This window comes from Littorina saxatilis, unplaced genomic scaffold, assembly GCF_037325665.1.
Source record: "Littorina saxatilis isolate snail1 unplaced genomic scaffold, US_GU_Lsax_2.0 scaffold_447, whole genome shotgun sequence".
Classification (NCBI taxonomy): domain Eukaryota; kingdom Metazoa; phylum Mollusca; class Gastropoda; order Littorinimorpha; family Littorinidae; genus Littorina; species Littorina saxatilis.
In genome coordinates, this window is record NW_027128813.1 from 52,501 (window position 1) to 70,662 (window position 18,162).

Genomic DNA, 18,162 nt, shown 5'->3' on the forward strand with positions numbered 1-18,162 from the left:
CGAAAATGTTACCTGCTTTGCAAGAATTCAGCAGAAACGCTAATCTTTTCTCCATTTTCGCAGTCAATCGCAACCATAGATCTATGATCGCAACATACGAACACAAGCGGCAGAGAGACATTACTTCCCCTTAAGACCGCTTCGACCAATCACGAGTGCTGTTTCAGCCGAGAACGGACATTGTTACCAAAAAAGTTTTCGAAGGTGGCTTCTGATTGGTAGAAGCCTCTTTCTTGTTTACACCCAAAGAATTGCGTGTTAAACTTCATGGTTGGCCAACATAATTTAACCTAGAAGCTGGTTTAAAAATAGACACAGTGACCTTTCGAACGCTATACGACATGATGGGGTTCTGTAAAGGATATATGTTGTCATTCTTGTTGAAAAATCGGTCAATTATAGCGTCCTTTGTCTTTTTTTAGAGCATGGTAGGTTGATTAAATATCGATTTGCAGGCATCTATAAGCCTCTGACATCCAAAAACAGGCAAATATGTGTGTAGAAGTGTCAAAACTATCCCAAAATGCCAATCACCGAATTCTCCCAAAATTGACAAGGGGTTTCCTTTTTTCATTTTATGCACATAAAACTGGATAGTCATGCGTCTTGTATGCGTATGTGTGCATTTGTTGTGTGTTTGTGTATTTGTTTGTTTGCTTGTGTTTTTTTTGGTTTTTTTTTCACTGCTGTGGAAACCACATCTCAGACTATTTCCCCCAAGAAACTTTGTTGTTTTCATTCCAAAAGACAATTTAAGATTTTTTGATTTGATTTTTAATTTTTGAATGAACAAAGGATATTCAATTTGATTTGTTTTATTTTGTGTGTGTATGTGTGCGAGGATGTGCGTGTGCGTGCGTGCGTGCGTGTGTTTTTCACTGCTGTGGGAACCAAATCGAAGAATATTCTCATAAAAACACTGAGTTGTTTTCATTCAAAAAGATAATAATAATAATAATACGAATATTTATAACGCGCACATATCTCACCAACAGGCGACTCAAGGCGCACATACACTCGTTCACACACACGGAGACTTAAAGTCACTAGCACACACACACCATCAAACATTAAAATATGTACAGTTTTTCAGGGTGGGATGGGGTGGGCAGTGTAGAATGCATGGATTATTTGGAAAAAAGGAATGTCTTGAGTGCAGATTTGAATGATTCGAGGGACTGTTGTTGACGGAGGGGGAGAGGTAGTGTGTTCCATTGGCTAGGTGCTTGGAAAGAAAATGAGCGTTGACCTGCTGTTTTGAGTTTGGTGTGGGGGATGTTGAGCTTGAGGGAGTCGGCAGATGATCTGAGTGTTCGTGAAGGGACATAGAGAGAAAGAGAGTCGGAGAGATAGGCAGGGGCGAGACCATGGAGGCATTTGTAGGTGAGAGTGTTGATTTTGTAGGTGATACGGGCAGGAACGGGCAACCAGTGGAGCTGATTTAGGAGGGGGGTGATATGATCTCTCTTTTTCTTTCGTAGGACAAGACGGGCAGAGCTATTTTGAATGCGTTGGAGACGAGAGATAGAAGAAGAGGGAAGACCCGCCAAGAGAGAGTTGCAATAGTCAAGACGTGAGAGAATGGTGGAAGTGACCAGTTTGGCGGTAGCATCTGTGGTGAGGTACTTGCGGATAGTGGCGATGCGGCGGAGTTGGAAGTAGCAGGTGCGAGAGACAGAAGAGATGTGTTGTTTCATGGAAAGGGTGTTGTCTAGAGTGACTCCGAGGTTTTTGACAGCAGAAGACAGAGGGACAGAAGAGTCAGAGAGTTGAAGAGAGTCGGAGGTGGCTTTGGAGAGTTTGGATGTAGTGCCTATTAGGATAGCTTCAGTTTTGTTGCTATTGAGCTGAAGTTTGTTTTCTGTCATCCAATTCTGCACGTCAGTGATAGTGTCAGAGATAGAGGAAAGAAGAGATTCAGACTGGTCAGGGGAAGAGCTGTTGTGAAGTTGAGAGTCGTCGGCAAAAGAGTGGTGGAGAACGTTGTGTCGGTCAAGGATGTGGTCAAGAGGTTGAGTGTAGAGAGTAAATAGTACAGGCCCAAGGACTGAGCCCTGAGGGACTCCGCACTCAAGCCTGATGGGGTCAGAGTTCAGTTTGTCAATCGAAACAGTCTGGTAGCGGTCGGTAAGATAAGAAGAGAACCAAGAAAGAGCTGTGCTATGGATACCAAAGGTGTGCTGAAGGCGTTGAAGGAGGATGTTGTGGTCGACTGTGTCAAAGGCCGCTGATAAATCAAGTAGAGCGACGGCAGAGATTTCAGCTTGGTCAGTGGCAAGGAGGAGATCATTAGTGATTTTGAGAAGGGCAGTTTCGGTGGAGTGGTGAGGACGATAGGCAGATTGAAGCAGAGAGAGAAGATTGTTGCAAAGAAGGTGAGAGTTGAGTTGTTTCAGGACGACTCTTTCAAGGAGTTTGGAGATGAAGGAAAGGTTTGAGACAGGGCGGTAGTTGCTGAGGGTGTTTGGGTCAAGCGATGGTTTCTTCAGTAGAGGTTTGACAATAGCAGTCTTAAAGGAGTTGGGGACAGTGCCTGTTTGCAGAGAAGTGTTGATGATTTTGAGAATAGAAGGGAGGAGTTCAGGAAGACAGTCAGAGTAGAGTTGTGTGGGAAGAGGGTCAAGGTCACAGGTTTTCAAGGTCATTTCTTTGAGGACTTTCTCCAGGTCAGTGAGAGTGAGAGGCTGAAAGTGTGTGAAGGGAGTGCCTGTAAATGCAGGAGGAGTTTCAGAGTTTTGGTGTGGGATTTTGTCTAGTTTGTCACGGATGGTTTGGATCTTGTTATGGAAGTAATCAGAGAAAGCTTGCGACAGTTTGGAGGGGTCGATGTTGTTGGGCAAGGGAGAAGCAGAAGAGCAGCCAAGAAGGTCATTCATTGTGGAGAAGAGTGTTTTGGCGGAGGTTGTTTCACAGATTTTGGTGCTGTAGTGCGATTGTTTGGCGTCTGCGATGAGTGTCTGAACATGTTCCTTTTGCTTGTTGTAAATCTGTCTGTCAACTACCAGCTTTGAGGTTCGCGACTTCCTCTCTGCTCGGCGACGCAACTGTTTTGCATACTTAACTTCAGCTGTGATCCAGGGTGCAGAAGGCCTATCTACGATGAGTTTGGTTTTTGCGGGCGCATGTTCATCCAGAAGTGTGCTGAGAGTGGAGTCGTAATGACGTACAGGGTCTGAGGATACCGAAGGATCAAGCAGTCGGCGGGCTGCTTCTGCGCGAAATGTGTCAGTGTTAACTTCTTTGAGGTTACGGCGGACTAAGCGCTTTTTCTGTTTGGATGGTTTGGCCATTTTAAGAGAGAACAAAACTGCAGAGTGATCGGATCTGAGGTAGTCATTCAGCAGGATGTCGTACACCAGGTCAGTGGACTCATGGGTGACAATCCAGTCAATGATGTGTGTTTTGCGTGTGGAAGCGTCTACATGCTGTTTGAGGTCGTGACAGTCAAGAAGGTCCATCGTCTGTCTTGTGTCGGTGTTCTGTGGCTGGTCGAATTGTATGTTGAAGTCGCCGATGAGGACGATGTTTGAGGTGTGAGTGTTGTGATGTTCAAGCATTTCTTCAGCTTCTGTGAGAACATGGGGAATGTGAACTTGTTCTTTGCATTAGGGGGAGGTCGGTATATACAGATCACACAAGTGCTAGTGCCAGAGCAGGTAATCACCATCTCTACAACTTCAAAGGTAGTGTGTTCATAGGGAACGGATGTTCTGAAAGTAACAAAAGGTTTCAACGACTTCCTGAAAACAACAGCAATCCCACCACCTCTAGAGGATCGGGGGCATGACTTTAAACAATAGCCAGGTGGAGTCAAGAGTTGGCATGTGGCTTCATGGCCAGTATCACTTAGCCAAGTTTCTGTCAGAAATGTGGTGTTTTATATTTTGACTGAAGAAATCTCAGACTATTTCCCCCAAGAAACGTAGTTATTTATATTTTGACTGAAGAAAGGATATTAAATTTATCAGGATACTGCCCCGACTGGACAATTACGAGATCGAACTGCCTACAGTTTTTAGTCATATTATATAGCACCTCGGGTTTCCTTTTGCCCGTGAGGGTCAATTAGTTATCCCACCGACCTGAATTATGGAGAGGATCGAGCCGGGGTTGTACTACAGCCTCACACATAATTTCATTGAAATCGGTTCTCCAACAACGGATATCTATTTGCGGACAGATACACACACACACACACACACACACACACACACACACACACACAGACACACACACACACACACACACACACACACACACACACACACACACATACACACACAGTGAAACCTATATACCGCCTTTTAAGGGGCGGTATACTAACTGGAAAATCAAGCGTCTATAGTAAACCCTCGGACTAGTGAACCCTCGGACTAGTGAACCCTCGGACTAGTGAACCCTTGGACTAGTGGGACGTTCCCGCTCAGAGGTTGCCAGAGGTCCTGGATTTTGGAAGTTTAATAATGAGTTGTTACATGACCTGCAATATGTACAATTTATGAATGCGGCTGTAGATGAGTTTGTGAGTGAGCAAGAAAAAACGGATGTCCAGTTAAAATGGGAATTGTTGAAGAGACAAATACGAGATGAGAGTATAGAATATAGTAAAAGTAAAGCAATGAAAATAAAAAAAATGATAAATTAAGTTTATATACAGAATTAAACGATTGTGATTTGAACCTAAGCCATGAACCTTTTAATGAATTATGGCAGGAAAGACGACACAAGGTTCGTTTACAGTTAGAAATACATGAACAGATTAGAACAAACAAGTCGCGAAAGACGAAATTACCACATTTCTGCCCTCCTCTGACAAAACACAGTAAGTCCAAAAATCACGTTTCGAGAAAAACGCGGTTTTCTGTTCTCAGCTCTATATTTCAAACAAAAGCATTCTCGCTGGACATTTTACTGCAATAAAGCGTCGGGATGATTTCTGAATTTATAGCTTTAGTCTATTTCAAAAATAGTGGTAAGATTAAAGAATTATGAGCCAATTAGTGGACTTACTGTGTTCTGCCAAGTTTTTCTTTGAACTCGGGCTTGTTAAAAACAACGGCAGAACGCAGTAAGGGACGTGACTGTCTGCTGCCGGAGTTTTCTTTGAACTCGAGTTTGTTAAAAACAACGGCAGAACACAGTAAGGGAAGTTGCTGTGTTTTGGCGATGTTTTCTTGTTTCTTAATGCTTGTCACAAGTTAAGATAGTGACCGATCAGTTCTTGCTGAGTTCTGCTTTATTAATTGTATGCGAGAAATTCATTTCTGACCGAGTAACCTTTAAAGGCATATGTACGCGCTCCCGTGTTTACAAAGTGTAGTTTGCCCATAATCGATGTCAAACGCACCATAAGACCATATAATGACGATATGTCACCATGCGCGGACCATAATACATGCATTACAGCTTGTTCTAGCCTCTGAAAAAGTGAGGATGTCAACAAAGCCGCGGTGTTAGCTCCCTTGCATCAACGTTACATGTGTTGCCAAATCTATAAATAGGACGATCCAGATCAAAATGAAAATTAACATATCTCAACATTGAAGGGGTCCTAGACCACAATATTTTGCAGGGAACTTAATTTAGCATGTCTCCAGCTGTTGGTAAAGCAATTAGCGTGTATAGTCATCGAGTACATATGCCTTTAAAGAAGATTTATAGCAATATCAAGATCTCCTAGCGGATACAATTGAGCTCCAACCTCAAGAAGAACAGGTTCTGGTGGCCTTAACGACTCACAGGCAACAACATTCATTTTGACTGGTTGTCAAAGCGAAAACCGTTGTGATTCTGGTTGTGGTGTACGCGGTTGAAACCTTGTCGTAAGTGAAACTCGCAGTTGCTACGGGGAAGAAATAAACACAGTGGTGCCAAACCTGATCTTACCTGATCCCGAACATGATGGTGCAGTGACCCATAAATGCAGTTATACCATTCAAAATCCTAGATAATTATATGTGTTGTGGTTTGATGGGTTTATCCAGGAAGGGGTGCATCTTTTACAAGTCTACGGGACAATCGTTGGACCAAACATTCAACGCACTTGTAATGGTTTACAAACAAACGCTCCATGAATATGCTAATTAATGAATATCAGATTCTTGACTGCTTCTGGTATCTTTTTTTCCGACGCTATCTGGTCTAGCAGAAAAAATCTCGTTTGATATCAAATATAACATCTAGAAAATGCGGGCAAATGTCACTACTGTCAGGGAAAATAAAGTAGGACGGATAAAAGTGATGGAGGGTACATGGAGTATTTAAAAGTTACACTTTAGAAAATGATTTTTTTTTAATAGTTGTCTTCAACGTTTTGTCGAGAAACGTACGATCTGTCTTCTCTGTTTTAGATTTTTGTTTATGTAGAATTTCTCTTTTGTTTGTAGAAAACTATGTGTGTGGTCTTTAAGATCGTTGTGCTTTTCACAACTTTGTGGAGTGATCGTGTAAAGTCATATAGCGTGCGAAAACGTGATTAACCCGTCTACCCCGTCTCAACTTGCCCAGGCCGAGTGAGGGGAGTTGCATGCCTGAAGAACTGGGCGGGAAACGGGATATGTCTATGTCAAGGTATCGACCAACGGGAAGTTTAGAAGACGCTGCCGTTCAATGCCTTCCAAGTCCACCCTTTGACATCAACTCGGGTCGTTTTAAGCGAGGAGACAATGTTTGTCAGTGGCCTGTATCACCTCGGACAAAAACAACCCTCTTTGTCATATTGTAAAAGCCTTTTGTCGTGAACACCCTGCTTGCTGATAAAGGACGCTAGACGGTTGCATTACCAGCTGTCATTTCATACCTGTTGCGAGGGTGGTGTGGTTAACTCGGTGAACAAAGAGGAATGACATAAGCGCCACACGCTAATCGTCTTTTATAAAATGGCATACTGAGCTGATAGCTTATCTACTACAATATTTGAAAACTCCGACCCCATTACCTACCCATCGATACCCCCACCCCCACCCCAACACCGTCTTGCACACACAGAAGACATAACGGCAGATGATATACGGTACTTGTCATTGCAAGATTGTCAAAACATGTTCGCAAGATAATAACGTTCATACTTGTCTTCGACGTATGTCTTGCCCCCCCACCCCCACCCCCTCACACGCACAAACGCACGCACGCACACACACACACCACACACACACACACACGCACACACACACACACACACACACACACACACACACACACGCACACACACACACAATTTAATGTACACGTGTGACTGCAGGTGTGTTGCAAGCCCTTCTTGTGCAGCCTTAACACTGTGTAACATTTTTTTTAAATTTCATTTTTGAAAGAAGTTTCTTCAAAGGCGGTTTTTTTTCAAATCATGCAAACAGGTCTACTTCATGACTGATTGTGTGCTTGTGCCTATGAACTTCTTATTACACTCTGTTCGCTAATATGAATTAAATGTATCCGAAACAGAAAATAACTTTGCTGATGTCTTTTGACTCTTTTTCATATGTTTTACTAGTCTTGGTGTTGCGTGTATCAACTTGAACTGGTTACGACTTTCGAGCGATATACGTAGTACATAGTGTGCTCCGCATGTTAAGAAGTTGATTTTGTTGTGCTCCAGTAGCAAGTCCATTACATGTGGAATAATGAGCGACGCTTTATGATTAAACGTTTTCTTAAGAACAGTGCCGAGGAGATCCGTGGGTATTGAGGCTTCACGCTTCGCATAATCAGTGTTTTGAAACAGTGGGGATCTTTTGTAGAAGCAGCTTAAATTTGGCACAAAGATAGGGGAAGGGCTCCTAATATGGACCGGCTCCTAAAAAAACGGATGTCCAGTTAAAATGGGAATTGTTGAAGAGACAAATACGAGATGAGAGTATAGAATATAGTAAAAGTAAAGCAATGAAAATAAAAAAAATGATAAATTAAGTTTATATACAGAATTAAACGATTGTGATTTGAACCTAAGCCATGAACCTTTTAATGAATTATGGCAGGAAAGACGACACAAGGTTCGTTTACAGTTAGAAATACATGAACAGATTAGAACAAACAAGTCGCGAAAGGCGAAATTACCACATTTCTGCCCTCCTCTGACAAAACACAGTAAGTCCAAAAATCACGTTTCGAGAAAAACGCGGTTTTCTGTTCTCAGCTCTATATTTCAAACAAAAGCATTCTCGCTGGACATTTTACTGCAATAAAGCGTCGGGATGATTTCTGAATTTATAGCTTTAGTCTATTTCAAAAATAGTGGTAAGATTAAAGAATTATGAGCCAATTAGTGGACTTACTGTGTTCTGCCAAGTTTTTCTTTGAACTCGGGCTTGTTAAAAACAACGGCAGAACGCAGTAAGGGACGTGACTGTCTGCTGCCGGAGTTTTCTTTGAACTCGAGTTTGTTAAAAACAACGGCAGAACACAGTAAGGGAAGTTGCTGTGTTTTGGCGATGTTTTCTTGTTTCTTAATGCTTGTCACAAGTTAAGATAGTGACCGATCAGTTCTTGCTGAGTTCTGCTTTATTAATTGTATGCGAGAAATTCATTTCTGACCGAGTAACCTTTAAAGGCATATGTACGCGCTCCCGTGTTTACAAAGTGTAGTTTGCCCATAATCGATGTCAAACGCACCATAAGACCATATAATGACGATATGTCACCATGCGCGGACCATAATACATGCATTACAGCTTGTTCTAGCCTCTGAAAAAGTGAGAATGTCAACAAAGCCGCGGTGTTAGCTCCCTTGCATCAACGTTACATGTGTTGCCAAATCTATAAATAGGACGATCCAGATCAAAATGAAAATTAACATATCTCAACATTGAAGTGGTCCTAGACCACAATATTTTGCAGGGAACTTAATTTAGCATGTCTCCAGCTGTTGGTAAAGCAATTAGCGTGTATAGTCATCGAGTACATATGCCTTTAAAGAAGATTTATAGCAATATCAAGATCTCCTAGCGGATACAATTGAGCTCCAACCTCAAGAAGAACAGGTTCTGGTGGCCTTAACGACTCACAGGCAACAACATTCATTTTGACTGGTTGTCAAAGCGAAAACCGTTGTGATTCTGGTTGTGGTGTACGCGGTTGAAACCTTGTCGTAAGTGAAACTCGCAGTTGCTACGGGGAAGAAATAAACACAGTGGTGCCAAACCTGATCTTACCTGATCCCGAACATGATGGTGCAGTGACCCATAAATGCAGTTATACCATTCAAAATCCTAGATAATTATATGTGTTGTGGTTTGATGGGTTTATCCAGGAAGGGGTGCATCTTTTACAAGTCTACGGGACAATCGTTGGACCAAACATTTGTAATGGTTTACAAACAAACGCTCCATGAATATGCTAATTAATGAATATCAGATTCTTGACTGCTTCTGGTATCTTTTTTTCCGACGCTATCTGGTCTAGCAGAAAAAATCTCGTTTGATATCAAATATAACATCTAGAAAATGCGGGCAAATGTCACTACTGTCAGGGGAAATAAAGTAGGACGGATAAAAGTGATGGAGGGTACATGGAGTATTTAAAAGTTACACTTTAGAAAATGATTTTTTTTTAATAGTTGTCTTCAACGTTTTGTCGAGAAACGTACGATCTGTCTTCTCTGTTTTAAATTTTTGTTTATGTAGAATTTCTCTTTTGTTTGTAGAAAACTATGTGTGTGGTCTTTAAGATCGTTGTGCTTTTCACAACTTTGTGGAGTGATCGTGTAAAGTCATATAGCGTGCGAAAACGTGATTAACCCGTCTACCCCGTCTCAACTTGCCCAGGCCGAGTGAGGGGAGTTGCATGCCTGAAGAACTGGGCGGGAAACGGGATATGTCTATGTCAAGGTATCGACCAACGGGAAGTTTAGAAGACGCTGCCGTTCAATGCCTTCCAAGTCCACCCTTTGACATCAACTCGGGTCGTTTTAAGCGAGGAGACAATGTTTGTCAGTGGCCTGTATCACCTCGGACAAAAACAACCCTCTTTGTCATATTGTAAAAGCCTTTTGTCGTGAACACCCTGCTTGCTGATAAAGGACGCTAGACGGTTGCATTACCAGCTGTCATTTCATACCTGTTGCGAGGGTGGTGTGGTTAACTCGGTGAACAAAGAGGAATGACGTTGGCGCCACACGCTATTCGTCTTTTATAAAATGGCATACTGAGCTGATAGCTTATCCACTACAATATTTGAAAACTCCGACCCCATTACCTACCCATCGATACCCCCACCCCCACCCCAACACCGTCTTGCACACACAGAAGACATAACGGCAGATGATATACGGTACTTGTCATTGCAAGATTGTCAAAACATGTTCGCAAGATAATAACGTTCATACTTGTCTTCGACGTATGTCTTGCCCCCCCACCCCCACCCCCTCACACGCACAAACGCACGCACGCACACACCCACACCACACACACACGCACACACACACACACACAAACTCCGGGACACACATCCGGCCGGAAACACAAACACACACACACACACACACACACACACACACACACACACACAATTTAATGTACACGTGTGACTGCAGGTGTGTTGCAAGCCCTTCTTGTGCAGCCTTAACACTGTGTAACATTTTTTTAAATTTCATTTTTGAAAGAAGTTTCTTCAAAGGCGGTTTTTTTTCAAATCATGCAAACAGGTCTACTTCATGACTGATTGTGTGCTTGTGCCTATGAACTTCTTATTACACTCTGTTCGCTAATATGAATTAAATGTATCCGAAACAGAAAATAACTTTGCTGATGTCTTTTGACTCTTTTTCATATGTTTTACTAGTCTTGGTGTTGCTTGTGTTAACTTGAACTGGTTACGACTTTCGAGCGATATACGTAGTACATAGTGTGCTCCGCATGTTAAGAAGTTGATTTTGTTGTGCTCCAGTAGCAAGTCCATTACATGTGGAATAATGAGCGACGCTTTATGATTAAACGTTTTCTTAAGAACAGTGCCGAGGAGATCCGTGGGTATTGAGGCTTCACGCTTCGCATAATCAGTGTTTTGAAACAGTGGGGATCTTTTGTAGAAGCAGCTTAAATTTGGCACAAAGATAGGGGAAGGGCTCCTAATATGGACCGGCTCCTAATATGGACCACCTCCTGTTCTGACAAACTAACGGCGCTAGAGCGCTCAAAACAATTTCATTGGCTGTATTCACCCTCTGTGGATAACTTTCACATGTCAAAACAGTTGCAGAAACACAAACCTGAAAACCGTTAGGCTTTTTCTCTATTTTTCACTTTTGGCAGGGTTCACTCTAAATTTGCCGCCTAAAACGGACTCGTTTCTGTCCACAGCCAAAGTTGTTATCACACAAAAATTGCTATATATGACAGCTAAGACCGTATTTGTTACATTTTAGCAGTGTTGACCCCGTGTTTCTACTGCAAACAACAAATAATAGCAAAATCTCAAAGTATGTGTGAGTCCCCTAATATGGACCACCTTCAACAAATCGAAGAAAATAAGAGCTAAATACTATTTTCATTAATTCATTCAGAAGCTTGCTGGAAATAACCTATAACTAGCCTTCGAGATTTAAAAAAAATATCACAAATAGTTTTCTTTTCGTGGAAGTTGATAATTTCACTAATTTTCACTCTGTTTTTGATGAGTTTCTTTAGTTTCCTGGTGTGCTTCAAATAATGCTCTCATCAACCCGAAACAGATAAATCTAAAGCATAATTATTTTGATTAGTCTGACTTGCACACTAAGTTGTATCATGTTATTCTGAAGTATAGGGGTCTTTTTATAGTGATTCGAGAAGGCCGTTTCAGTGGTCCATATTAGGCGCCCAGGCTCCTAATATGGACCATTTGTGGGGGTTTTCTGTATTTAATTTTTGCTGAATATCTATCAAAGCTATTTCACTCTAATTAGGCCTAGTGGTTAACCTAAGAGAGAAGGACTACCAAACACAAAATGAAACTTCTTCGCAAGAAAACAAGCTAGTTATCAGCATGAAACAAAAAGTGGTCCATATTAGGAGCCCTTCCCCTATATCCAGTTTTGGTGGGCGAACCTTTCTGAAATAAATGTTGTTGTAAGAAACATCACGCTGTGTATTTGTATGCAAATATGAAGTTTGTATAATAGCAAGATCTTTGGGGTACTGCGTTTAAAGGTATAGAGCGTCATTTTTATATTTAGTCAAGTTTTGATTATATTTAGTCAAGTTTTGACTAAATATTTTAACATCGAGGGGGAATCGAAACGAGGGTCGTGGTGTATGTGCGTGTGTCTGTGTGTGTGTGTCTGTGTGTGTGTGTGTGTGTGTGTGTGTGTGTGTGTGTGTGTGTGTGTGTAGAGCGATTCAGACTAAACTACTGGACCGATCTTTATGAAATTTGACATGAGAGTTCCTGGGTATGAAATCCCCGAAGGTTTTTTTCATTTTTTTGATAAATGTCTTTGATGACGTCATATCCGGCTTTTCGTGAAAGTTGAGGCGGCACTGTCACGCCCTCATTTTTCAACCAAATTGGTTGAAATTTTGGTCAAGTAATCTTCGACGAAGCCCGGACTTCGGTATTGCATTTCAGCTTGGTGGCTTAAAAATTAATTAATAACTTTGGTCATTAAAAATCTGAAAATTGTAAAATAAAATAAAAATTTACGTTTATCTTATTCTCCATCATTTGCTGATTCCAAAAACATATAAATATGTTATATTCGGATTAAAAACAAGCTCTGAAAATTAAATATATAAAAATTATTATCAAATTTTTTTTTTGAAATAAATTTAAAAACACTTTCATCTTATTCCTTGTTGGTTCCTGATTCCAAAAACATATATATATGATATGTTTGGATTAAAAACACGCTCAGAAAGTTAAAACGAAGAGAGGTACAGAAAAGCGTGCTATCCTTCTCAGCGCAACGAATACCCCGCTCTTCTTGTCAATTCCACGGGCACTGCCTTTGCCACGGGCGGTGGAGTGACGATGCTACGAGTATACGGTCTTGCTGCGTTGCGTTGCGTTCAGTTTCATTCTGTGAGTTCGACAGCTACTTGACTAAATATTGTATTTTCGCCTTACGCGACTTGTTTACATTTAGTCAAGTTTTGACTAAATGTTTTAACGTAGAGGGGGGAATCGAGACGAGGGTGTGGTGTATGTGTGTGTGTGTGTGTGTGTGTGTGTGTGTGTGTGTGTGTGTGTGTGTGTGTGTGTGTGTGTGTGTGTGTGTGTGTGTGTGTGTGTGTGTGTGTAGAGCGATTTAGAGAAAACTACTTGACCGATCTTCATGAAATTTTACATGGGAGTTCCTGGGTATGATATCCCCAGATGTTTTTTTCATTTTTTTGATAAATGTCTTTGATGACGTCATATACGGCTTTTCGTGAAAGTTGAGGCGGCACTGTCACGCCCTCATTTTTAAACTCAATTGGTTGACATTTTGGTCAAGTAATCTTCGATGACGCCCGGACTTTGGTGTTGCATTTCAGCTTGGAGGCTTACAAATTAATTAATGAGTTTGCTCATTAAAGTTGTCATTAAAATCGATTTTTCGCAAACAGATTTAAAATTGATTGCATCGTATTCTTCATGACATTCTGAATCTAAAAATATATACATATGTCATGTTTACTCTTAAAATGTGATCACAATTAACGAAAATAGATTAATTAGTCTTACGATTAAATTTTAAGAAATCGATCCAAAAATGATGTCATCTTATTCTTTATCGTTTCCTGATTCCAAAAACATATAGATATGATAGGTTGTATTCAAAACAAGCTCAGAAAGTTAACACGAATACAGAAAAGCGCGCTTTCCTGCTTAGCACAATACGCTACCGCGCTATTCTGGCGTGTGCATATAACTGCGTTTTGCACGTGGGAGGTGAGCGATTTCCTTCTCGCGGGGATTGACGAAGCTGTACTGTCTTGGTGAAAAAAAATACAGTGCGTTCAGTTTCATTCCGTGAGTTCGACAGCTTGACAAAATGTAACTTGTTTTTACATTTAGTCAAGTTTTGACGTAGAGGGGGGAATCGAGACGAGGGTCGTGGTGTATGTGTGTGTGTGTGTGTGTGTGTGTGTGTGTGTGTGTGTGTGTGTGTGTGTGTGTGTGTGTGTGTGTGTGTGTGTGTAGAGCGATTCAGAGTAAACTACTGGACCGATCTTTATGAAATTTTTCATGACAGTTCCTGGGTAAGATATCCCCAGACCTTGTTTTCATTTTTTTGATAAATGTCTTTGATGACGTCATATCCGGCATTTTGTAAAAGTTGAGGCGGCACTGTCACACCCTCATTTTTCAATCAAATTAATTGACATTTTGGCCAAGCAATCTTCGACGAAGGCCGGAGTTTGGTATTGCATTTCAGCTTGGAGGCTTAAAAATTAATTAATGACTTTGGTCCAAAGTTTTTGAAAAGGTAGTTTTGAAGCAGCTGTTGTCATATTTGAACACCCATGATTTGATCTCGCACTCTCAGTCCAAAACTCAGCAGCACGCCTCATTCTCAAAGCACGAAAACGAGATCACGCAACACCACTTCTTCACACACTGCACTGGTTACCTATTCAAGCCCGCATTGACTACAAACTGTCCACCCTCTGCTTTAACTTCTTTTCTGGCTCGTCTCCTGCTTACTTCTCTGAACTCCTCGCCGTCTATTCTCCAGCAAGACAACTTCGTGCCTCTTCTGACTGTCGCATCCTCACCATTCCACACACCAAAACCAAAACATACGGACAACGCACTTTTACTTTCTGCGCACCCACACAATGGAATTCTCTCCCCTTTCACATCCGCCACTCTCAGTCACCCCAAGCATTCAAACGAGCACTTAAAACGCACCTCTTCAAGAAATACAATCCCTGATTTTGTTTTCTCAGTCCATCAGTAGGCTACATGTAGTGTATTTGTTGTTTTAGTGATAATGTGATAATGTATATAAACATCTAGGGCTGTTTTCAGTATTGTTGATATCATGTTCTGTTTGATTAAGGGTATTCAGCTGGTATTTCCTTGTTTTCACTACCTATTTTATTCATGTTTTATTACTTAGTTAGTGGAAGAATCTTATGTAATGTATGTTTGATGGTGTATGCTTTTAATTAAGCGTTGCTGACTATGAATGTAGATGTAAATGCTTGTATAACCAGGGCCGGACCCAGGGGAGGGGGGGGGGGGGTTCCAGGGGTTCCGGAACCCCACCCCTGGAAAAAGCATGTACCTTGCTTTGAGTGTTGTTTTTTTTTGCACCAAAACAATGCTGCTCTTAACCCTCAAAACAAGGCCCAGAATGCACCAGATTGCACAGATTTTAACCGTTTTTCAAAAATGTTCCGGGGGAGCATGCCCCCGGACCCCCCTAGTTCGCGCGCCTGCTTTGCAGGCGCGCGCTTGTGGCTTCGCCACTTCGCTGATTTTCCCCCCCCAAAAAAAAGGAGGAACCCCCCCCTTACAACTCATTTGGTCCGGCCCTGATAACTGTGTTTTAATTTTAAATGTGTCAAGCGCAAAGAGCATAATTGTAAAGTTATGATGTTGCGCTATATAAATGCTCATTTATTATTATTATTATTATTATTATTATTATTAAAAATCTGAAAATTGTAATTAAAATTATTTTTTTTATAAAACGATTCAAAATTACGTTTATCGTATTTTTCATTATTCTCTGATTCCAAAAACATATAAATATGTTATATTCGGATTAAAAACAAGCTCTGAAAATTAAAAATATAAAAATTATAATTAAAATTAAATTTCCGAAATCGATTTAAAAACAATTTCATCTTATTCCTTGTCGGTTCCTGATTCCAAAAACATAATAGGTATGATATGTTTACATTTAGTCAAGTTATATAGAGACGCGGAATCGAGACGAGGGATGTGTGTGTGTGTGTGTGTGTGTGTGTGTGTGTGTGTGTGTGTGTGTGTGTGTGTGTGTGTTTGCGTGTGTGTGTGTGTGTGTGTGTGTGTGTGTGTGTGTGTGTGTATAGATCGGTTCCGAGAAAACTACTGAACCCATCTGCCTGAAACTTAACATGAGAGTTCCTTAGTATAATTTCCCCAGACTTTTTTTTTTTTTTTAAGTGTCTTTGATGACGTCATATTCGACTTTTTGTGAAAGTTGAGGCGGACTGTCACGCTCTCATTTTCCAACCGATTTTGATGACATTTTTGTCAAATAATCTTCGACGAAGCCCGGACTTTGGTATTGTATTTCAGCTTGGAGGCTTACAAAATAATAAATGAGTTTGCTCATTTAGGTTGTCATTGACATCAAATTTTCGCAAACAGATTCAAAATTGATTGCATCGTATTTTTCATCAAATTCTGAATAAAACAATATATACATATGTCATGTTTACTCTTAAAATGTGATCACAATTAACGAAATTAGGTTAATTAATACTGTACTACGAATAAAATTTAAGAAATCGATCCAAATTTTGTTTCATCTGATCCTTAATCATTTCGTGATTGCAAAAACATATACCGTAAAGTACCTTGTAAGCGCCCACCCCCCCTGTGCACCAATTCCGACCCAAAGTAGGGGGTAGGCGCTTACAAGGTACTACACCCTATGCACGAGCAGTTTTCAGTAAGAAATGTGATCTTTGATCACTTCGTAATCATATCTTCTTTCTTTTTACATCTTCCATTGTTTTTCTTGTTCGTATTGTCATTAGAAGAGCTTGGGGAGACAAATGTCGTCGCATCCTTTTCTTGTCTGCAGAGGTGCCGTCTTCTGGATATGGGCAGCAGTCTATTTTACTTGGCCGAAGACTGTTTTCGACAGAAAGAGAGAGAGAGAGAGAGAGAGAGAGAGAGAGAGAGAGAGAGAGAGAGAGAGAGAGAGATGGGGGGTTCTTTTGTTACTTAGTCCTTTCACTGCATTCCATTACTGTTCTCAAAACTTGTGGTAGTGGAAATATGTGCAATGTGGAATGGTCCTTAATTTTTAGGTGCTGGAGTAGTTCTGTGATGGTAGTAGTTTTGTGCAATGCGACTCTAAGTTCAGGTGCTTGAGTAGATCTGTGATAGTCTGTTAATACTGTTGTTTTAAACTGTCTAGATCATGATTATATAATTTTATGTGATGATCTGACTAAATGATAATAATTACATGTACTACTTACTTTTAAATGGATTATAAATTTTAGGTATTGTTCTAGTATTCACTAATGTTGTATTGAAATTACTGGCACCCCTTTTAAACTGATATGGTTTTTACGTTTACAAGGCGACGATGTGAATTTGTGATGTAGATATGTGGCTGGTTATGTGTGAGAATGTAAATAATTGTGTGTGTGTGTGTGTGTGTGTGTGTGTGTGTGTGTGTGTGTGTGTGTGTGTGTGTGTGTGTGTGTGTGTGTGTGTGTGTGTGTGTGTGTGTGTGTGAGTTGTGTCTGTGTGTGCATGACAGTGTAATGTACGTATGTATGCATGCATGGTGATGTGTGTCTGCATATGTGTCTGGTTGGTTTTTATTTTATTTTTACCGTGCCGTGCCAAGATGAAATCCTTTTGCAAAATTGGTGAATAAATATCTTGTATCTTGTATCTTGTAGATCAGAGAGAGATCAGAGAGAGAGAGAGAGCTTCTTCTTCAGTTTCTTTTCCGGCCTGGTGACGTAACAGGGTATCGCGATTCTCTGGCGATTTTCGTATCCTTTTTCTATCTACCCCAAACTCACTTGCTGTTTGCGACACATTTCCATTGGCGTTATTATCCAAATAGTCAAGAGCTGACAGCTTAAATGCAACGGTGTACGATTTTATCCGCGGCATCTTGTAATCATTGACTTGCAGGCGTTTGATAGGGTTTGCAAGAAAGGGAAATCGTTCACAAAACTAGCAGATCAAGTGCGGAATTTTTATTTCTCCTGATTTCAGTGGTGTAAAGTGGGGGGTGGGCGCTTACAAGGTACCATACCCTATGCACGGTTTTGGACTAAAAGTGGGGGGTGGGCGCTTACTCGATACTGGGCGCTTACAAGGTACTTTACGGTATATATATAGGATATGTTTTATTTAAAACATGCTCAGAAAATTAAAAAGAATACAGTAAAGCGCGCTTTTCTGCTCAACGCAATACGCTACCGCGCTATTCTGGCTTGTCGCTTTCACTTCGTTTTGCACGTGAAAAGTGTGCGACTTCCTGTCTTGTCTTGGTGAAAAAATGCAGTGCGTTCAGTTTCA